Here is an 18,075-nt window from a genome sequence, read left to right as displayed (position 1 = left end):
CTATGAAAGAAATTAGGACAAATAGACAATAGTTTTATCTGGATAAACAACCAAAACAAACTACTTACTGTGAGAATAAAATTACTCTTTAAACAGTTGTGAGTGAGAATGCATGTTGAAATCCTAGTTAAGTCTAATGAATAGCTTTGTGAGCTATAAGGTTTTAGTTATAGTGAAAGTAAGCAATTTCCTATGCCAAAAAATGCCGTCTTATGGCAAGAAAATGCAAACAAATATGCAGTTTTGCATACATCTGCATAGTTCACACACTCTGCAATATTGTATAGTTATTGTTGGATTCAAAATATGTTTGGAAAGTGTATCTTATAACTGCTAAAACCTTGGATTTATTTCTCAGTCCTCTGCAGTTAACAATCTGTATCATCAAATTCCAATTCACAGTCATGGGGTTTAGAAACTCAGATAAGTATGTTATGTGTTGTACGTAGATCCAATTGTCTTGAAAGGCAAGTATAATATTGCACAAGAAAGAGCATCTGGATTCTCAGTTAGATTGCTGACTGTGTCAAATGTGCAAGCAACTCTTGGTGTGGTTCTAAGGCTTGTAAGAAATGTCATACCAGCATCCCACAATAAGAGCGAACAGTATGCTTTATGGCATTTGAGCAATTCTGACCCCCACATGGCATGTCAGAGCAATGAATTTGTGTGTTTTACTTGAACTATCATTGTGTGAACAAAGGCTGTGTCTTGTCATGACAGAAAGAGAGTGGGAGCATCTTGTTATGGTATTTTTTGTATCTGATAAGCAAAAAAAAAGTTAATGGAATTCAGTGGACAGGATAAGTAATGCAGTTTTTAATAGTAACCTGTTCCATGATTTTAAAAACCAGTTGTGTGGAAGTATTGCAGTGAATACAGCCATGTAGAATTTTAAAGAATAATGACTCTTTTAAGCTCTGGGAGCATGTAATGGAATATGGCTTGTAGTAATAATTGACCTCTGCCTTGTAAATGAACAATGAATTGTGAGAGTAGCTAATAATTATCACTTCTGTTGATAGCATTTGTGTTCATTTTAAAATGGGATTATCTTCCCACCATTCATTCCTCCCTGTTTTTGTTGTTGTGGTTAGGGTTAGGCCAAAGCCAAGAATCACATAATTGAATCATTTGAAAACTGGATCAATAGTGTGGTATCGTCACATCTCTATTAAGCTTATTTCTGTTGACATTTTAAATGGCATTTGATTGATATTTTAAGCAGTTACTGTCTCCCTTTTATAGAACTGATTAATGCTTAAGGTGTGGAAATCAGTCCTGATGTGCACATACTACATACAGGTCTTGTAGAAGATTATTTCTTATTGCTTTAGGAAATGTGACCTGGAAGTATCCATGGTTGTTCAACATTGCATTCTCCCTCCTGACCATAAGAGAAACCATGTTGGATCAGGCCAATGGCCCATCCAGTCCAACAGTCTGTGTCACACTGTGATCAAAATGCAGGTGCCATCAGGAGATCCACCAGCAGGGCTAGAACTCCAGAAACCCTCCTATGGTTGCCCCCAAGCACCAAGAATACAGAACATAGTGTTCCATGTATACCTTGTAGCCAATAGCCACTGATGGACTTCCACTTTATATGTTTATCCAATCCCCTTTTGAAGCTATATTTGTAGCCACCACAACTTCTTGCAGCAGTGAATTCCATGTGTTAATTATCCTTCGAATGAAGAAATGCTTCCTTTTATCTGTCCTAAGCCTACTGCTTATTAATTTCATTGAGTGCCCACAAGTTCTTGTATTGTGAGAAAGGGAGAAAAGTACTTCTTTCTCTACGTTCTCTATCCCATACACAATTTTGTAAAGCTATACAATATTATCCCTCAATCCAGGGCCAGTGCTGGGGCTTTTGGTGTCCCAGCAAGGCCCAGCCACCACCCTTCAGTGGGGGAGGGCCCTGAATGGCCACCCAAATACGGGCCCCATTTGCACAACAGGCTCCTTTTCAGGAGCTCGCCATACAAATGTACCCCCCGCATGATCTTCCCACAGAGTGGGAAAGGTGAGCAGGGGCGAATGGCGCTGTTTGCACAGCAGACTCCTCTTGAGGAGCCCGCCATGCAAACTCCCTCCCCCGCTCAACCTTCCTGTGGCGCCGGGAAACAGAGCAGGGCTGGATGGCCCTGTTTGCACAGCGGGCTCCTCAAACGCCCCCTGCTCAAACTTCTCGTGGCTTGGGAAAGCTGAGTGGGGCTGGGTGGCCCACAGTGAGCTCCTCTTGAGGAGCCCGCCGTGCAAACACACGCCCTGCCCCCGCTCGACCTTCCCGCAGCACAGGAAAGTCTCAGGCGGGGAAAAGAGGTGGTGTGGGGCCTCTGTCTTGCTCAGGCTGCCTCCCCTGCAAGGGAAGGTAGCTTGGGAATGAGACTGAGCTGCCTCTTTTCTCCGCCCAAGTTTCAGTCAGGCAGGTGAAAGAGGCAGCGGGGGGCCAGCTGGCATGTGGGGAGGGGTCACCAAGTGGCTCCCTGTAGACCATACAACACCCTAGGCAGCCGCCTACATGGCCTACTACCACGTGCCAGCCGTGCCTCAATCATTGTTTCTCCAAGCTAAAAGTCCTAATCTCTTTAACCTTTTTTCATAGTGTTCCATCCCCGTAATAATTTTAATTGACCTTTTCTGCATTTTTTCCAGTATTAATATATATATATTTTAGGTGCCTTGGCCAAACTGTACACAGTATTCCAAATGAGGCTGCACCATAGATTGATACAGGGGCATTATGTTATTGACTCGTTTGTTTTTAGTCCTCTTCCTAGTTATCCCCAGCATAATATTTGCCTTTTTAAATTGCAGTTACAGACTTGAGTTGACATCTTCAGTAAGTTATCTGCCATGACTTCTTTGCTCTGGATTTATTTTGGTATAATTTTTGAACCATATGGGGAGGGAGCCAAGAAGAATTATTTACACTGGTTCTATTTAAACCGTGTAGCATCAGCAGATTTCCATGCTTACTTCTAGTTTTTGCGGACAAGATCGCGTTGCTCCGCCTCGACCTCCCTGCCATATTAGAGACAGCTAGCGAAACGGAGGCTCCGTGCCTGTCTTCGGATTGTGTTCTGGATGGTTTCAGTCCTCTCAGTTGGAGGAAGTTGACAGGATCCTCTTATCTACACGCCCAACAACTTGCAAATTGGACCCATGCCCCTCCTGGCTTATTAAATCTTGCCAGAGGGAGCTTAGATATCCTGTACGGGATATCATAAATAGATCCCTGACGGAAGGGCACTTTCCAACACCGCTTAAAGAGGCGGTGGTCCGTCCCCTCTAGAAAAAAACGTTAGACCTGGCCCAATTGGCACATTACCGGCCACTCTCAAATTTGCCCTTTTTGGGCAAACTTATTGAGAAACTTATTGAGTTACAGACCTTCCTGGAGGATGCTTCCGTCCTTGATCCCCTTCAGTCCGGCTTTCGCCCGGGCCATGGGACGGAGACGGTGTTGGTTGCCCTGGTAGATGACCTTCAATGGCATCTGGATCGGAGCGGCTCGGCAGTGCTGATGCTGTTGGACCTATCGGCAGCGTTCGATACGGTCAACCATCGGTTACTGACCTGCCGCCTCGCCGACGCAGGGATTCAGGGGTTGGCCTTACACTGGCTTTCCTCTTTCCTTGAAGGTCGGGGACAAAGGGTCGCGATTGGGGGTGAACTGTCCCGGAGACACACGCTTGATTGCAGAGTGCCTCAGGGTGCGGTTCTCTCCCCGATGTTATTTAACATCTATATGCGTCCCCTTGCCCAGATTGCCCGAAGGTATGGGCTGGGTTGTCACCAGTACGCTGATGACACCCAGCTCTATCTGCTTATGGACGGCCGACCGGCCTACGCCCCAGAAAATCTGGACTGGGCGTTACAGGCCGTGGCTGGGTGGCTCAGGCTGAGCAGGCTGAGGCTAAATCCGGCGAAGACAGAGGTCCTTTGCTTGGGTCATCGGGGTCCAGGAAGGGAAATCCCCCTGCCAGCTTTTGATGGTGCGCCGTTGATAGCGACGCACAGGGTCAAAAGCTTGGGGGTACTATTGGATCCTTCCTTAATGATGGAGGCTCAGATAGCAGCCACTGCCAAGTCCACATTTTTTCACCTTAGGCGGGTCAGGCAGTTGGCTCCCTTCCTGGAGCGTGACGATCTAGCAACGGTGATCCATGCAACGGTCACCTTGAGGTTGGACTACTGCAATGCCCTCTACATGGGGCTGCCCTTGTGCCGAACTTGGAAGTTGCAGTTAGTGCAGAATGCCGCCGCCCGGTTGTTATTGGGGCTTCCAAGACGGGAGCACATTCGGTGGGACTCCGGGTTCTGCACTGGCTGCCAATAATATACCGAGTTCGGTACAAGGTGCTGGTCATTACCTTTAAAGCCCTATATGGTCTAGGGCCTGCCTACCTGAGGGACCGTCTCTCCCCACATGTTCCCCAGAGAGTACTGAGATCGGGAACCCAAAATCTTCTCGTTGTCCCTGGGCCAAAGGAAGCCCGCTTGAAATCTACTAGGGACAGGGCCTTCTCTGTAATGGCCCCTTCCTGGTGGAACCAGCTGCCGGAAGAGGTGAGGGCCTTGCAGGACCTTGCCCAGTTCCGAAGGGCCTGCAAGACAGCCCTCTTCCGGCTGGCTTATAACTAACCGGCATTGAAAACTGAGTGTAGTTTTATTAGACTGCTGTTATGCTTTTTTAATGTTTTAACTGTGTAAAATGTTTATATTTAATATTTTTATGTTAGATTTTATATGCTGTAAGCTGCCCTGAGCCACTTCGGTGGGAAGGGCGGGATATAAATCGTAAATAAACTAAACTAGTTGTGCTCTTGAGACAGTTAACAAAACACAGTTTAATGTGGTAATCGGCATACTAGTCAGTACCATCTGTGGTTGCCAGAGGCCTTTCACTTTTTTGTTCTTTAAAGTCCTTTGCATATGCAACTGCTTTTGCATGCCATATTTGCTTTTGCATGCCAGTTTTGCGGAAAGGAAAGAACCCCGTGGCTCAGGGCGGTAAAGCTGCAGTACTGCAGTTCTAAGCTCTGCTCATGACCTGAGTTTGATCCCCGGCAGAAGCTGGGTTTTCAGGTAGCCGGTTTGAGGTTGACTCAGCCTTCCATCCTTCCGAGGTCAGTAAAATGAGTACCCAGCTTGCTGGGGGGAAAGTGTAGATGACTGGGGAAGGCAGTGGCAAACCACCTTGTAAAAAGTCTGCCATGAAAGCGTTGTGAAAGTAACATCACCCCAGAGTCGGAAATGACTGGTGCTTGCACAGGGGACCTTTGCTTTTCCTTTCTTTGCAGAAAGGAACTATTTAAGCATCTTGTACTGGTTTTACTTCCTGCAAAAGCTCAGTGCAGAGAGCTTTTGCTATTCTTCCCTTTCCTTAGTTCTCTGCTATTTAGAGAACTGCAACTTAGCCAGTGTAATTGTTAAAAGTGTTTGCCAAGACATGATTTTAAATCATCACTCGTCTATGAAACCGAGTTAATATTCTAGGTCAGTCATACTGTCTTAAGAGGCTGTGTGTAAGAATAAAATTCAGAAGGGGAAAACTCCTTGGAGGAAGGGCAGGATAAAATTGTAAAGGGTAATAGAATTCATGGAGAACTTTGGGGGAGGAACAGTACTGGGGGGAACAGTGTCATTGGTAAATCATCACATCTGCCTGACTGCTAGTAGACATTTTAAGATGGATTGGATATGGTGTGCTATAAATCTGAATGCTTCTTTTGACTATTTTCTGTATAACACTCTGTTAACAATTTCTTTGTAGTATCAGGGCTGCTGAGAGCAACTATGGGCCCCCAGAGTCACATGAAAATCCAGGTGGTGAATCATTACAAGATCACAATATCCAACAAATGGAAGACTTCCTATAGGCTCTCCTCATGAGTCACACTCTGTAGACCCAACTCAGATATCACATGGACACAAATCACAGGGCATACTGTTAACTTAAAAGTACCTTGACATATGGAAAAATTAATGTAAATTGCGCCTTTTTCACAAAAGTCCAGAATATCATTCAGGCATGAGTACTGTGTCTTCCTTACAGCTATCCAGTGAATATTTATATTTTAATAACATAAATTATTATATTGTTATAAAATGTTATAAAACATATCCATAAGGAAAGTACTTTAGTAAGCAATTTTACTAGTAAAAATGGGGGAGAGGAGCTCTGATTAAAAGCAGTCTTATTCTGCCTGTGCCCTATGAAAGTTGTGATAAAAACAAACAGACACGTTAGTGCAAGTTTTTTGGAGACAGTGAAATAAAACAGTGTAAAAGTATATAATCTTGCTTGCTGTTTCTTGGGCTGTGAACCCACTAGAGCTTTCTGAACTATCGAAGCGCTTTTTCCTTCTTTATCCTGCCTATCTTCCTTTCAGAGTTATTATTGGGGAATTCTCCTTCCCCCTGCCCCTGAGATGTTCTGTTTTATTAAATAACTCTGACAAGTTTTAAAGCATTATCTGCCATCTACAATGAATTATCTGCCATCTACAAACCCTACTGGGCAATCACTTAGCCCAGTTTCCTGAAATATGGAGTGGGTGCCACATTGGGGATAGTTCTCTGAAGAACCACAAGTGGATTCCAAACCACTATCATTGCAGTAAATAGTATCGTTGCTACCTTTCCCTCCCGCCCCCAAATAAACACAGAACTTCTGTCACATCTTGGATGGCCCTGGCACCTTCTCTGTTTTTTTTTATTTTTTTTAAATTATCACAGCTGAGATCTGCTACTTAAAATCTAGGTACCTAAGCCTGAAGCAACCATCTTGGCCTTGCTCACTCAAATTCACCCAGCACATTAAAAGATGTTCTATGGCTGAGGGGTGCAGGCATGAAAGGGGAAAGGGGTGCAAGGGGAAAAAGAAGGGAGAGGAAATGGTATGCAGTTGTTACTTTAAAACTGTTTTCCTTTAGGGGATATGGGAGGGGAAGGAGAGAGGACACTTGGCACTTCTGCTCAACTGAGGAAGGATAACCTGGAGTGGTCAATAAGCTCCTCCATTCTTCCTTCCCCAGCTGGCTGATGAAGACAGCAAATCACATGCTGCCAGCATGTTCTGATTCCCCATCAAGTTAAAGACTTATTTCCTGGAAGAAGCAGATTATACATGGCTGCAAATGGAAATACTTGGTTGGTGCAATGTCTGCTATAATTTTTTTTGGGGTGGGGGGCGGGGAGAGAACAAATTAAGATTCATTTTTCAGTATTAACCCATTTTACCATGGTGTCCTCAAAAATACCTACAACTTTTGAAATGTTTGACCAATTTGCTAATACAAAATATACATAGGCATTCTCTCCATAACTCAAATTGTATTGAATGTGAATATGTAATTAAGTTCTCAAGGAATTTATCAAATAAACAGTTAAGATTTCTGTGTGCTGTGAGAGACACATGCAAAGATTTCCACAGTGTGCAGATATTCTCTTTATGTAAGGCTTCTATTTGTACATTCTGTTCTGAAAAGTTTATTCAGCCATGTTTTCTGCCATGTGTGGTGCATAACCTTTTTTTTTAGTACTGAAGAAAAATATGTTTAAGTATGTTCATCCTTGCACAATCGGTTCAACCCTTGCCATGGAGGATTAATTATATGAGAGGAACTTATTTGCATCTGAGTTTGTATCTATGCCCCAGTTCTTATTTAAAGACATGAAGTCAGAAGCGTGCATGAGACTGATGCTTACTCCGAATCACCACCACATTGTAACCAACATTATAACACTTCCACCATTTATGACCTTGTCCAGCGTGATGATAGGTACAGTTCCAGCCATCTGCTTATTTGCTTATATTCTATGTTTCCTTGTGGTGGCAGCTGAAAAATATGCTGTCATGCTCACATGAATTGCTATCTAGAAGTGATAGCTGTAACTACAAATGTCTGTTCCAGCATGTTGCTTCTTCCAAGTGGCTGGATCTCTGGCCCAGGTGGACAGATTTTCAAATGAGTGAGTTTTTGCAGAGCCATAATAATTATTAAGGTGCAGATCAGGCTGAGAAGTTTCAAATCTGCATGAACAAATGCAATAGCAATTATCAGGGCCTGAATAAAGATTATGGATGGTTTGCGAATTTTCTTAATACGTGTATTTCCTCTGTTATATTAATGCTCTGTCAGCTGATTATATCTTACACTACTGTTTTCATTTTCATTTTGAGTTTGACTTGATTTGTCTAAGTCTATCTATGACTTTGTATATATACGCAGCACTTTCTCTGCACACTTCATGAAATAAGCTGTTAGAATGCAAATATGCAGGACACAAGTAAACCATGTGCATATTTTGTCATCTTTTGATTGCTTCTCTGGAACAGGTAGTTTGAAGGTTCCTTAGATCTCAAGTTGATTAGTTATCACTTGTTCTAAATCTAGTATATCTTTACAGTTCAGTACTTTATAGTTGTGTCTTTAAGACACAAGTAGGGATAAAATATTTAATTCTCTGAAACTGTTCTAGAGCAGAACAATGAACTCTTTGTCCTGCATGTATAAAACAAGATCCAAAGACAGCAACTCATTTGTTTGCTGAATAACGAGGCAGCACGTGGTTTATAGACACATGAAACCATTACAGGATTATGATTGTTATATAATCTCAGTATGGGAATGAATTTCTGTCATCTTTGCTTTTAATTCCAAATTCAGTTTTACTGATGATGCAAATCTGGAGATATAAAATCCTTCAGCGAGGGAAAGGAGAGGGAATGAGTGTATTATGTATTAGGGGTGTGCATTCGGTTCGGCTGAACCGAATAGGCCGCCGAATACCCTCTGATTAGGAAGTATACGGCGTTGTATACTTCCGAATCCAATTGGAAGGCATTATACAGGAGCCATATACTGCTCAATGTAAAAGGCGGGAAAGCAGCTTCTGCAGCCTCAGGAAAGCTGCTTGCCTTTTTTCCCGCCTTTGGAAGCATTTTCCCGCCTCTCCCATAGCTTCCCTGGGATCAGGGAGGGAGGAGGAGAGGAGCCCCAGCAGCCAATCCAAAGCATGCATTTGCAAAATGCATGCTTTGCAGGGCTGTTGTGTAGCTGATGGCTGCACTAATCCCCGAAGTAAACACTGTTCTCTGGCCAATCACAGAGCAGTGGTATTTTTTGAAACTGCTCTGTGTAGGGCCAGAGAACCTTTTTAAGGAGTCTACCTGACTGGACTCCATTCCATTGCTGCTGTGTTGGTGTTGGTGTGAGAAAGAGATTGTGCTGCGCTGGCCCTTGGCCTCAGCTGCTGTTGCTCTCTCTCAGTCTTGCCTGAACTGCCTAGAGAAGACATCTGAGGTAAAACAGTCTTGGGGTTCTTGGTTTTATTTAAGTTAGGATAAAAGTAAAAGAACTTTAAGACTCAGAGTCCCTTTACTTATCCAGATTTGGATGGGTAGCTTATTTGAGGTTAGGGTTGGGGGATTCTGCTGGGGGTGGTGGCCTGGGGTGGGGGGGTTGCCAGTTTGCCTATATCTAACTTTAGTGAGAGGACTTTTAAAAGTACAGTGTCCTTTTACTTTTCCTGATTTGGGTGGCTTGGATTTCTTGGAGTTAGGGTGAAGGTTTCTGTGGGGGGAGGGGTTGGTTAAGTTCCTGTATTGTTAAAAGTCAAGTTTTTTACTGTTTTAAAAGGATTCTGTTTTAAAAGGATTTACTGTTTTAAAAGGATTCTGTGTTTGATTTGTTGCTGCTGTGTTGTGCTGCTATTGTTCCTTTTCTCTTCTGGTTCTTGCGGGGGGGGGGGCTGTTTGGCCTAATTTTTATTGTTAAAAAGTTCAGGTTCTTAACAGTTGAGCTTGTTGGCCTTTTCTCAGTTGGATTTGTTTGGATCTATTGCTGTTGGTTTTGCATCCTGTCCTGCTGTCCCTTTTCCTGGTTCTGGGGGTTTTTTTGGGGGGGGGAGGGGTTAAAAGTTAAGTTTCTTTCTATCACGTTCTTTTTAATTACCTCTGGTTGGTGTGAGGGGGTTGGTGTGTGGGCTGGATCACTTCCATGTTTTTATAGAGCTATTTTTGGAGTCTGAGGGTTCCATGCAGTTTTGGGGGCTCTCCCTCAACCCCCTGCCCCCCAGTAGCCTTTGATTACGTCCTATGTTGCCATTGAGTTCAATGGCCCATAGGGTATAATGGTGGGATAGGGGCACCCTCTTTTGGTGCCCCTGGAATGGAAATTGTTGGCCCAATCTTTTTGGGACTTGGGTGGTTCGTAGGGGAGAGTTCCCTGCAGGTCCCCTGCAAATTTGGGGGCTCTCTCTCTAACCCCCTCCCCTCCAGGCGGCTTCCAATATACCCTATTTTGCCATTGATTTCAATGGCCCATAGGGTATCATTGGGCTGTATATTCGGAAATAGCCGTATATCTCCCATATATACGGCTATTCCGAATACTGGTATTCGGAAATATACGGTATTCTGAATATTTTGGCCCTGTATATTTCCAAATCCGATTAATTCCAATTTTTTTTTTGCACACCCCTGTTATGTATGCAGATATCTAGGGGGACTGTATTCTGTTGCACCCATACAGAATCATGACATGGCATATGCATACCTCAGGTGAAGTAAGAAATTGTTTGCAAAATTGGTTGTTATATCTTGTGTTGGGCAAATCTGAACTCTGCATACCTCAATTAGTCAATTAGCCTTTATTTATAAGGTCAATTAGAGGAGTTGCATTTATGATTCATGCTAGCTTTGGTATGTATCAGCCATATCAAATACCCTAGTGTGGGCAAGGGCTTGGAGAGTAATTTGTACATTATACTAGCTTTCATACAGTTCTTTAGAAACTATTGTGGTGTAATTATAGAAGACTGGAGTTTAGTTCAGACATCATGCTAAACTGTAGTTCCAGAAGTTTAACTAGACTTGGATGTGGTATCTGAATTGACGAGCCATAAGTTGTGACTGGAAGACAAGAACAGAAAACCATAGTTTGAAGGAGTTTTATAAACTATTGATTTGGCATGATATTTAAATTGACAGGTCATCATTCTAAAGAGATTCTAACTTCAGGGGTGCCACAAAATGTGTGCTTGAATTTGAACTGTGTCCTGAGAGGGTGGAAAGGAAACATGGACACACTGTTTTAATATAACTTGCCTTGCTAGAGACATCATTATTTTATTTATTCACTTCATTTATACTCATTTTCTCTCCAGTGGGATTCCAAAATGACTTGCAGTATTATCCTCTTCTTCATTTATCCTCAGAACAACAGTTCTGTGAGGTAGATTAGGTTTGTATGACTTGTCCAAGGTCACCCAGCAAGTTCCCACAGCAGAGTAGGGATTCGATCCTGGGTCTCTAGTCTAACATGTTAACCTCTAACCAGAGGTGTCAAATGTCTGGCTCATAGACCACAACCATCCCATCCAGGGCTTTAATCAGGCCTATGACTCTGTTTAAAGAGCCAGTTTGGTGTAGTGGTTAAGTGCGTGGACTCTTATCTGGGAGAACCGGGTTTGATTCCCCACTCCTCCACTTGCACCTGCTGGAATAGCCTTGGGTTAGCCATAGCTCTGGCAGGGGTTGTCCTTGAAAGGGCAGCTGCTGTGAGAGCCCTCTCAGACCCACCCACCTTACAGGGTGTCTGTTGTAGGGGGAGAAGATAAAGGAGATTGTAAGCCGCTCTGATTCAGAGAGAAGGGCGGGGTATAAATCTGCAATTCTTCTTCTCCTCCTCCCCTCCCTCTCCTGTCCTTACTCTTCGAAGCTCCAAGGCTGCAGAAGTTCCTAGCTCCTTCTTCCTTATCTTTGCTGGCTGTAACAGGAAGCTCTTCTGGGCTTGCAAAGCTGCAAAGAAAATGTGGAATGGATTTTCTATTAAGGTCTCTGTACCCAGATAGATAATCTATCTGGGCCCAGAGACCTTAATGGAAAATCCATTCCACATTTTCCTAGCAACTTTGTCCGTTCTGCAATGTGTTTCAATGGAGAGGAGCTCAGTTTCACTTTGCAGCATTTTTGTGGCCAGCTGAAGCTCTTGCTTCCTGGAGTTGTGTCTTTGCAAATAAAGTGTTAATGCTTTGAGTCAGCTTATGTTTGCTGAATAGACTTGAGAATTGCTGCCTAGTGAGTACTGTAACCTGGGAACTCACAGCCAAAAGGAAATTTTACACTGGAGAGCCATTGCCAATCTGAGTAGACACGAGGGAAGAGAAGCTTGCAATGTCCAGCCATTTTATGTCCTAGGCTCACAGCATTTTATATTTTAGTTTCTGCTGTGATCCTTGTGCTTTTTCCTGAAGTTTTATTTTTAAAATTGCATTGCCAAATCCCACTATTCCTCATCTTTCAATTTTAAACAAAATATTGCAAGAGTTTTAAGCATGTTTGTTTTTCAAGTAAAAATTAATATTTTTAATTGTGTTTGTCTGTGGCCTTTCTAAAGTTTATATTTACACTACCTGTCATTACATTTTATGACATGTGTGGCCTGGCCCCCCAAAACTCCAATTATGTCAGATCTGTCCCTCGTAACAAATGAGTTCAACACCCCTACTCTGAACCTTGCAGCTCTTACCTAAATTATCTAAGTTCAAATGTTGCATACAGTCTGGATCCTTGGAAAATGTTGGGGGTGATGGTTTGCAAATAAATTGACCATGTAATTGCTAAAAATATATGGCAAGATAATTTGATTTACATATTTACTTCAATAAATAATTGCTTCAGCCTGCTTCTCCCTTATTTTCTTAGTTGATACAAAGTGTATAATAAAAGTGGGCAAACTGAGGTGTTTCCACTAGGTAGACCTTCTTGGTTCATTTATTGATAGTACTGTAAATACAATTACATTTCAGATTAATTTGGGAGATTCGAAACAAAATTGCCTGTAATCCATTTGAATTTCGTGCAGATTTGATATTTGGGAAAAACTGCTAGTTACTTGGCATTCCAAGCATTTGTTACTTTATGCACAGTATCTTGAAATGCAGATCATTTGTGTGGAGAGAATGCTATGTCCTCTCCTTCTCCAAAGATAATTACCAGTAAGTGATGTTTTTTACTATACAGACTACTGGAACATTACAGCTTGTAGGCCAGCAGTATTAACAAGAATTACTACTACTTAGTGTAACTACTACTTTGTTCAGCTGACAAGTCTCTGCTCTGGCTTCTGATGTAGCTGGGACTCTTCTTGTTCTTGCTATTTCAATAGGCTGTGGTGTTTCAAAATATACATTATGTTCTGTTTGTAACAACTGACCAGGTTGCTTCTGTTGATACTTCCCTCCACCATAATACAGGGTAAATCTGTAGTTTTGTAGACAATACCTTCTGCTGGAGACTGGTTCTATAGGTTTTCAGTTGTGTGTTTTTCCACTTCTGCTGTTGTGGAGAGTGAAGGCCAGATTGGTCCAATGGAACAGTAGTTGGGTTTGCACATAACAGACATGAACTCAAAAATAATCTCTGTCATGGACTTATTCTATGGAGAAATCAGAGCTTCTCAGCTTGTGTCCCTTACATATAAAATCAGGTGCTCTTACAGTGTGATTGTGACTGACAGTTTGTCTGTAAAAGACAATCTGTAAGTGATACTTTGTAGTGGGAATTGTGAGAGGTATCCGCTTCCTCTAGAAAGTAGTTTATTAAATCTACTGCTCAAGATGTGATATCCCTTGTAGGTAAATCCAGTTGAGTGAGATGGAAAATGTTTTGATTGATAACTTCATTTTTATCCATTTAGGTTTTTTATTCATTGGGCTTTGCATTAAAAACTAGCTTATTCTCTCTTTCAAAATTTAAGAAACAATTGACAACTTGATCTCGTATTACTGTCGCTGTGATTATGTAGTCTAATTGAACTTTTAATTATGAACTGTGTATTTGAAAAAATAGATAGATAGGGCTTACTACTAGATAAGTTTTTTGTCCTTTTTTCGCTAAAATGTTTAGGATATAAAGTATGTTTTCTAATAGGATGCCAGCATTCTTATACATAGTATAGCTTCCTAGATATAGGAAGTGACAGGATGCACACCATGTACCATAGGGTTTTAGAGTTTCTTCTTTGAATTCCTGAACCAACCTGTGACTGAGAGAATGTGAGACTGTCAGTGTCTGCAAACTGTGTGTTTGTAGAATGAGGTCATCCTAGTATTACTAAGAACATACCGGGCATAGGTGTGGATGCTTGGCCAGGAGATTCCAGTGCTCCTGGGGAGGGGAAGGTATGACGGTGGGAATGGACAGAATTATAAAGGAAGGAGGCGGAGACAAAATAGTGCTCAGCCTCCTTCCAGTCTACTTCCCATCCCAATGGTGACAGGTAGTGGGGCCAAGAGGAATTGCCCGTCTCCGTCATTGGTGTTATGCAATGCCAGGTCCGTAAATAACAAGACCTCGATCTTTAGGGAGTTCCTGCTTCGGCAGGATATGGACCTGGCTTGCGTGACCGAGACCTGGGTGCGAGATGGGGAGATGGTGGCTCTCACCCAGATGACCCCCCCAGTCTTTCACCAATTGCGGACTAGTGGGCGGGGGAGGGGTGGAGCTATTCATACGGGAGGGTTACTCCTTCCGGGCTCTCCCAGCCCCAACGATCGATGGCATTGAATGTGCCGGTCTGGCGTGGGATGTCGGAGAGGGGTTGGCGATCTGGCTGGTTAGACCATCCGTCTAACGCACCAGCCAGCGCCTTACCATCCCTGGTGGAGGTGGTGGCAGGCTGAGCGTTGGAATACCCAGGGCTTATGGTCCTGGATGATTTCAATGTCCACGCCGATGACGCGGCCACCAATCAGGTGACTGGTCTAGTGTCTTCCATGGCGACGCTAGGACTCTCTCAATTTGTTACGACTCCTACGCACCAGGCAGGGCACATGTTAGACCTGATCTTTGCGTCCAGGATTTTGGTGAACGACATCGCGGCAGAAGCAGTGCCATGGTCGGATCACCTAGCCCTCAAGGCCCATATGGTGACGTCGCCTCAACCCTGTATGGGCGGCGAGCCTATTTTGGCTCGCCCGCGGAGCCTGATGGACCCAGAACGGTTCCAAACGGCTCTGCGGGATCCCTGGCCTCCTGGCGATTCCCTTGATGACCTGGTTGAGACCTGGCAAAACCGGCTATCCAGGACTATCAACGAGATCGTACCTCGACGCCCTCTGTGCCCTCGTGTGAGGCTGGATCCATGGTACGCCTTGGAGCTATGACAGCTGAAACGGGCTCAGACGGCTAGAGAGGCAGTGGCAGCATACTCGTGTTGAAGTGACGAACATCCTATAGAACGTTTATGAAGTCTTATGAGATGGCAGTCAAGGCCGCAAAGAAAGATTACTTTGCGGCTAGGATTGCGTCTGCAAATTCACGCCCGGCACAATTATTTAGAATAATTGGAAATCTTACTACATTGCTTCAAGGCAGACCAAACGTGAGAGAATTAGAGATAGGCTGTGAGGCTTTTGCGAAATTTTTTGCAGATAAGATCACGTCGCTCCGCCAGGACCTGCCTATCACATTAGATACAGTACATGAACTTGAGGCCCTGTGCCTGTCTTCTGATTTAGTTCTGGATCACTTCAACACACTCAGCCTGGAGGAAGTTGACGGAATTCTCTTGACTGCACACCCAACAACTTGTGATTTGGACCCTTGCCCCTCCTGGCTGATTAAATCTTGCCAGAGGGAGCTCAGATGTCCTTTACGGGACAGCATAAATAGGTCCCTCTCGGAGGGGCGTTTTCCAGCACCTTTGAAAGAGGCTATGGTCCATCCCCTCCTGAAAAAGAGTACAGCAGACCCGGCCAAATTGGCAAATTACCGACCAGTCTCTAATTTACCGTTTTTAGGTAAAATTATAGAGAGGGCAGCGGCGTTGCAGCTCCAGGGCTTCCTGGATGACGTTTCCATCCTAGCCCCTGCCAGTCCGGCTTTCGCCCGGGCCATGGGATGGAGACAGTGCTGGTCGCCTTGGTAGATGACCTCTAATGGCATCTGGATCGAGGCAGTGTGGCAATGCTGATGTTGTTAGATCTTTCGGCTGCGTTCGACACGGTCGACCATCAGTTATTAACCCGCCGCCTCGCCGACATAGGGGTTAGGGGGTCAGCCTTACAATGGCTTTCCTCCTTCCTCAAGGGACCGGGGACAAAGGGTGGCAATGGGGGGGTGAGTTGTCCCAGCGGTGCACACTAGATTGTGGGGTGCCGCAGGGAGCAGTTCTCTCCCCGATGTTATTTAACATCTACATGCGCCCCCTTGCCCAGATTGTCCGGAGGTATGGGCTCGGGTGCCATCGATATGCAGATGACACCCAGCTCTATGTGCTAATGGATGGCCGGCCTGACTGCGTCCCAGGAAATCTGGACCTGGCATTGCAGGCTGTGGCATGTTGGCTTAGGCTGAGTGGGTTGAAGCTGAACCCGACGAAGACAGAGGTCCTTTGCATGGGTTGCGGCGCTCTGGGAGGAGAAATTCCTCTCCCAGTTTTGGACGGTGTGCCGCTGAAAGCGGCGCACCGAGTCAGGAGCTTGGGAGTTCTACTGGAGCCTTCATTATCAATGGAGGCCCAGATATCAGCCACTGCCAAGTCGGCGTTTTTTCATTTGAAGCGGGCAAGGCAGTTGGCTCCCTTCCTAGAGCGTTGGAACCTAGCAACAGTGATCCATGCAACGGTCACCTCGTTACTGTAATGCCCTCTACATGGGGCTGCCTCTGTGCCGAACCCGGAAGCTGCAGCTGGTGCAGAACGCAGCGGCTAGGCTGTTATTAGGGCTCCCGAAGTGGGAGCACATACAGCCGGGGCTGCGCGGACTGCACTGGCTGCCAGTTGAGTACCGGGTTCGTTGCAAAGTGCTGGTTATCACCTTTAAAGCCCTATATGGTTGAGGACCTGCCTACCTGAAGGACCATCTCTCCCCATATGAACCCCAGAGAGCACTGAGGTCAGTGGGGAAGAACCAACTGACTATCCCCAGGCCGAAGGAAGCAAAATTAAAGAATACTCATATATGGGCCTTCTCTATTGCAGCTCCACACCTATGGAACCAGCTCCCGGAAGAAGTGCGGGCCTTGTGGAGCCTTGAACAGTTCCGCAGGGCCTGCAAGACCATCCTCTTCAGGATGGCCTTTACCTGATTGAATACTGATGGATTCGCCTTAAGTGATTTTCGCCATCATACTTACATCTAACAGAATAGCACCAGAAATGTTAATTTTAAATTGGAATGTTTTAAGTTGTTTGTTGATTTTAAATTTATGTATAACCTATTGTATGGATTGATACGTTGTTAGCCGCCCTGAGCCTGCTTCGGTGGGGAGGGCGGGATATAAATAAAATGTTGTTGTTGTTGTTGTTATTATGATGGTGGTGAAAAGTGCTGCCAAGGCATGGTTTTCAAGGCAAGAGAAGTTCAGAGGTGGTTTGCCCATTGCCTGACTCCACATCTTGGCTCTGGTATTCCTTGGAGGTTTCCTGTCCAAATACTAACCAGGGCCACCCTACTTAGCTTCCAAGGTTGAATGAGATCATGCTAGCCTGGGTATCCTGGTTAGCATTTGTAGAATACAGACGATATTTGCACATCTCTGCAGTTGAAATTCTTTCAGGAAAATTATGCTAATAAATCATTTCACTGATTAGTTGCACTTTGATACCTTAGTATTTCAGCACTATGGTTCCGGACTAGGTTAATGTTGCTGTTTTTTAAGCCACTCGTTTTCCAAAATGAGGCACCTCGTTTTCTGCTTGAGAAGAGAGCATGTGCTTAATGAGCAGCAGTAAGAAAATGGTTAGTAGACAAATAGTTTTCTGCATGCTCTTAATGTTTCATATGCTTTGAACATAAGAACATAAGAACATAAGAGAAGCCATGTTAGATCAGGCCAATGGCCCATCCAGTCCAACATTCTGTGTCACACAGCGGCCAAATATATATATATATATATATATATATATATATATATATATATATATATATATATATATATATATATATATATACACACACACACACACACACACACACACACACACACACACACTGTGGCTAATAGCCACTGATGGACCTCTGCTCCATATTTTTATCTAACCCCTTCTTGAA

The 18,075-nt window shown here is 44.1% G+C and overlaps 1 protein-coding gene across 2 annotated transcripts in view; it reads left to right on the top strand.

Moving 5' to 3' along the window:
- Positions 1-18,075, top strand: part of CDC42SE2 (CDC42 small effector 2) — a 125,360-nt gene that overhangs the window by 5,995 nt on the left and 101,290 nt on the right. Inside the window, exon 2 of one of the 2 annotated variants that reach the window (XM_060235506.1) lies at positions 7,050-7,164. The exons of the other annotated variant lie outside the window; for it this stretch is intronic. The gene's annotated coding sequence lies outside the window, so the exon portion shown is untranslated. The remainder of the gene's footprint in view (positions 1-7,049; positions 7,165-18,075) is intronic. 2 annotated transcript variants of the gene reach the window in all.

The sequence above is a fragment of the Heteronotia binoei genome, chromosome 4 (assembly GCF_032191835.1).
Source record: "Heteronotia binoei isolate CCM8104 ecotype False Entrance Well chromosome 4, APGP_CSIRO_Hbin_v1, whole genome shotgun sequence".
In the NCBI taxonomy this organism is placed as follows: Eukaryota; Metazoa; Chordata; class Lepidosauria; order Squamata; family Gekkonidae; genus Heteronotia; species Heteronotia binoei.
This window is presented reverse-complemented; position numbering and strand designations above follow the sequence as displayed.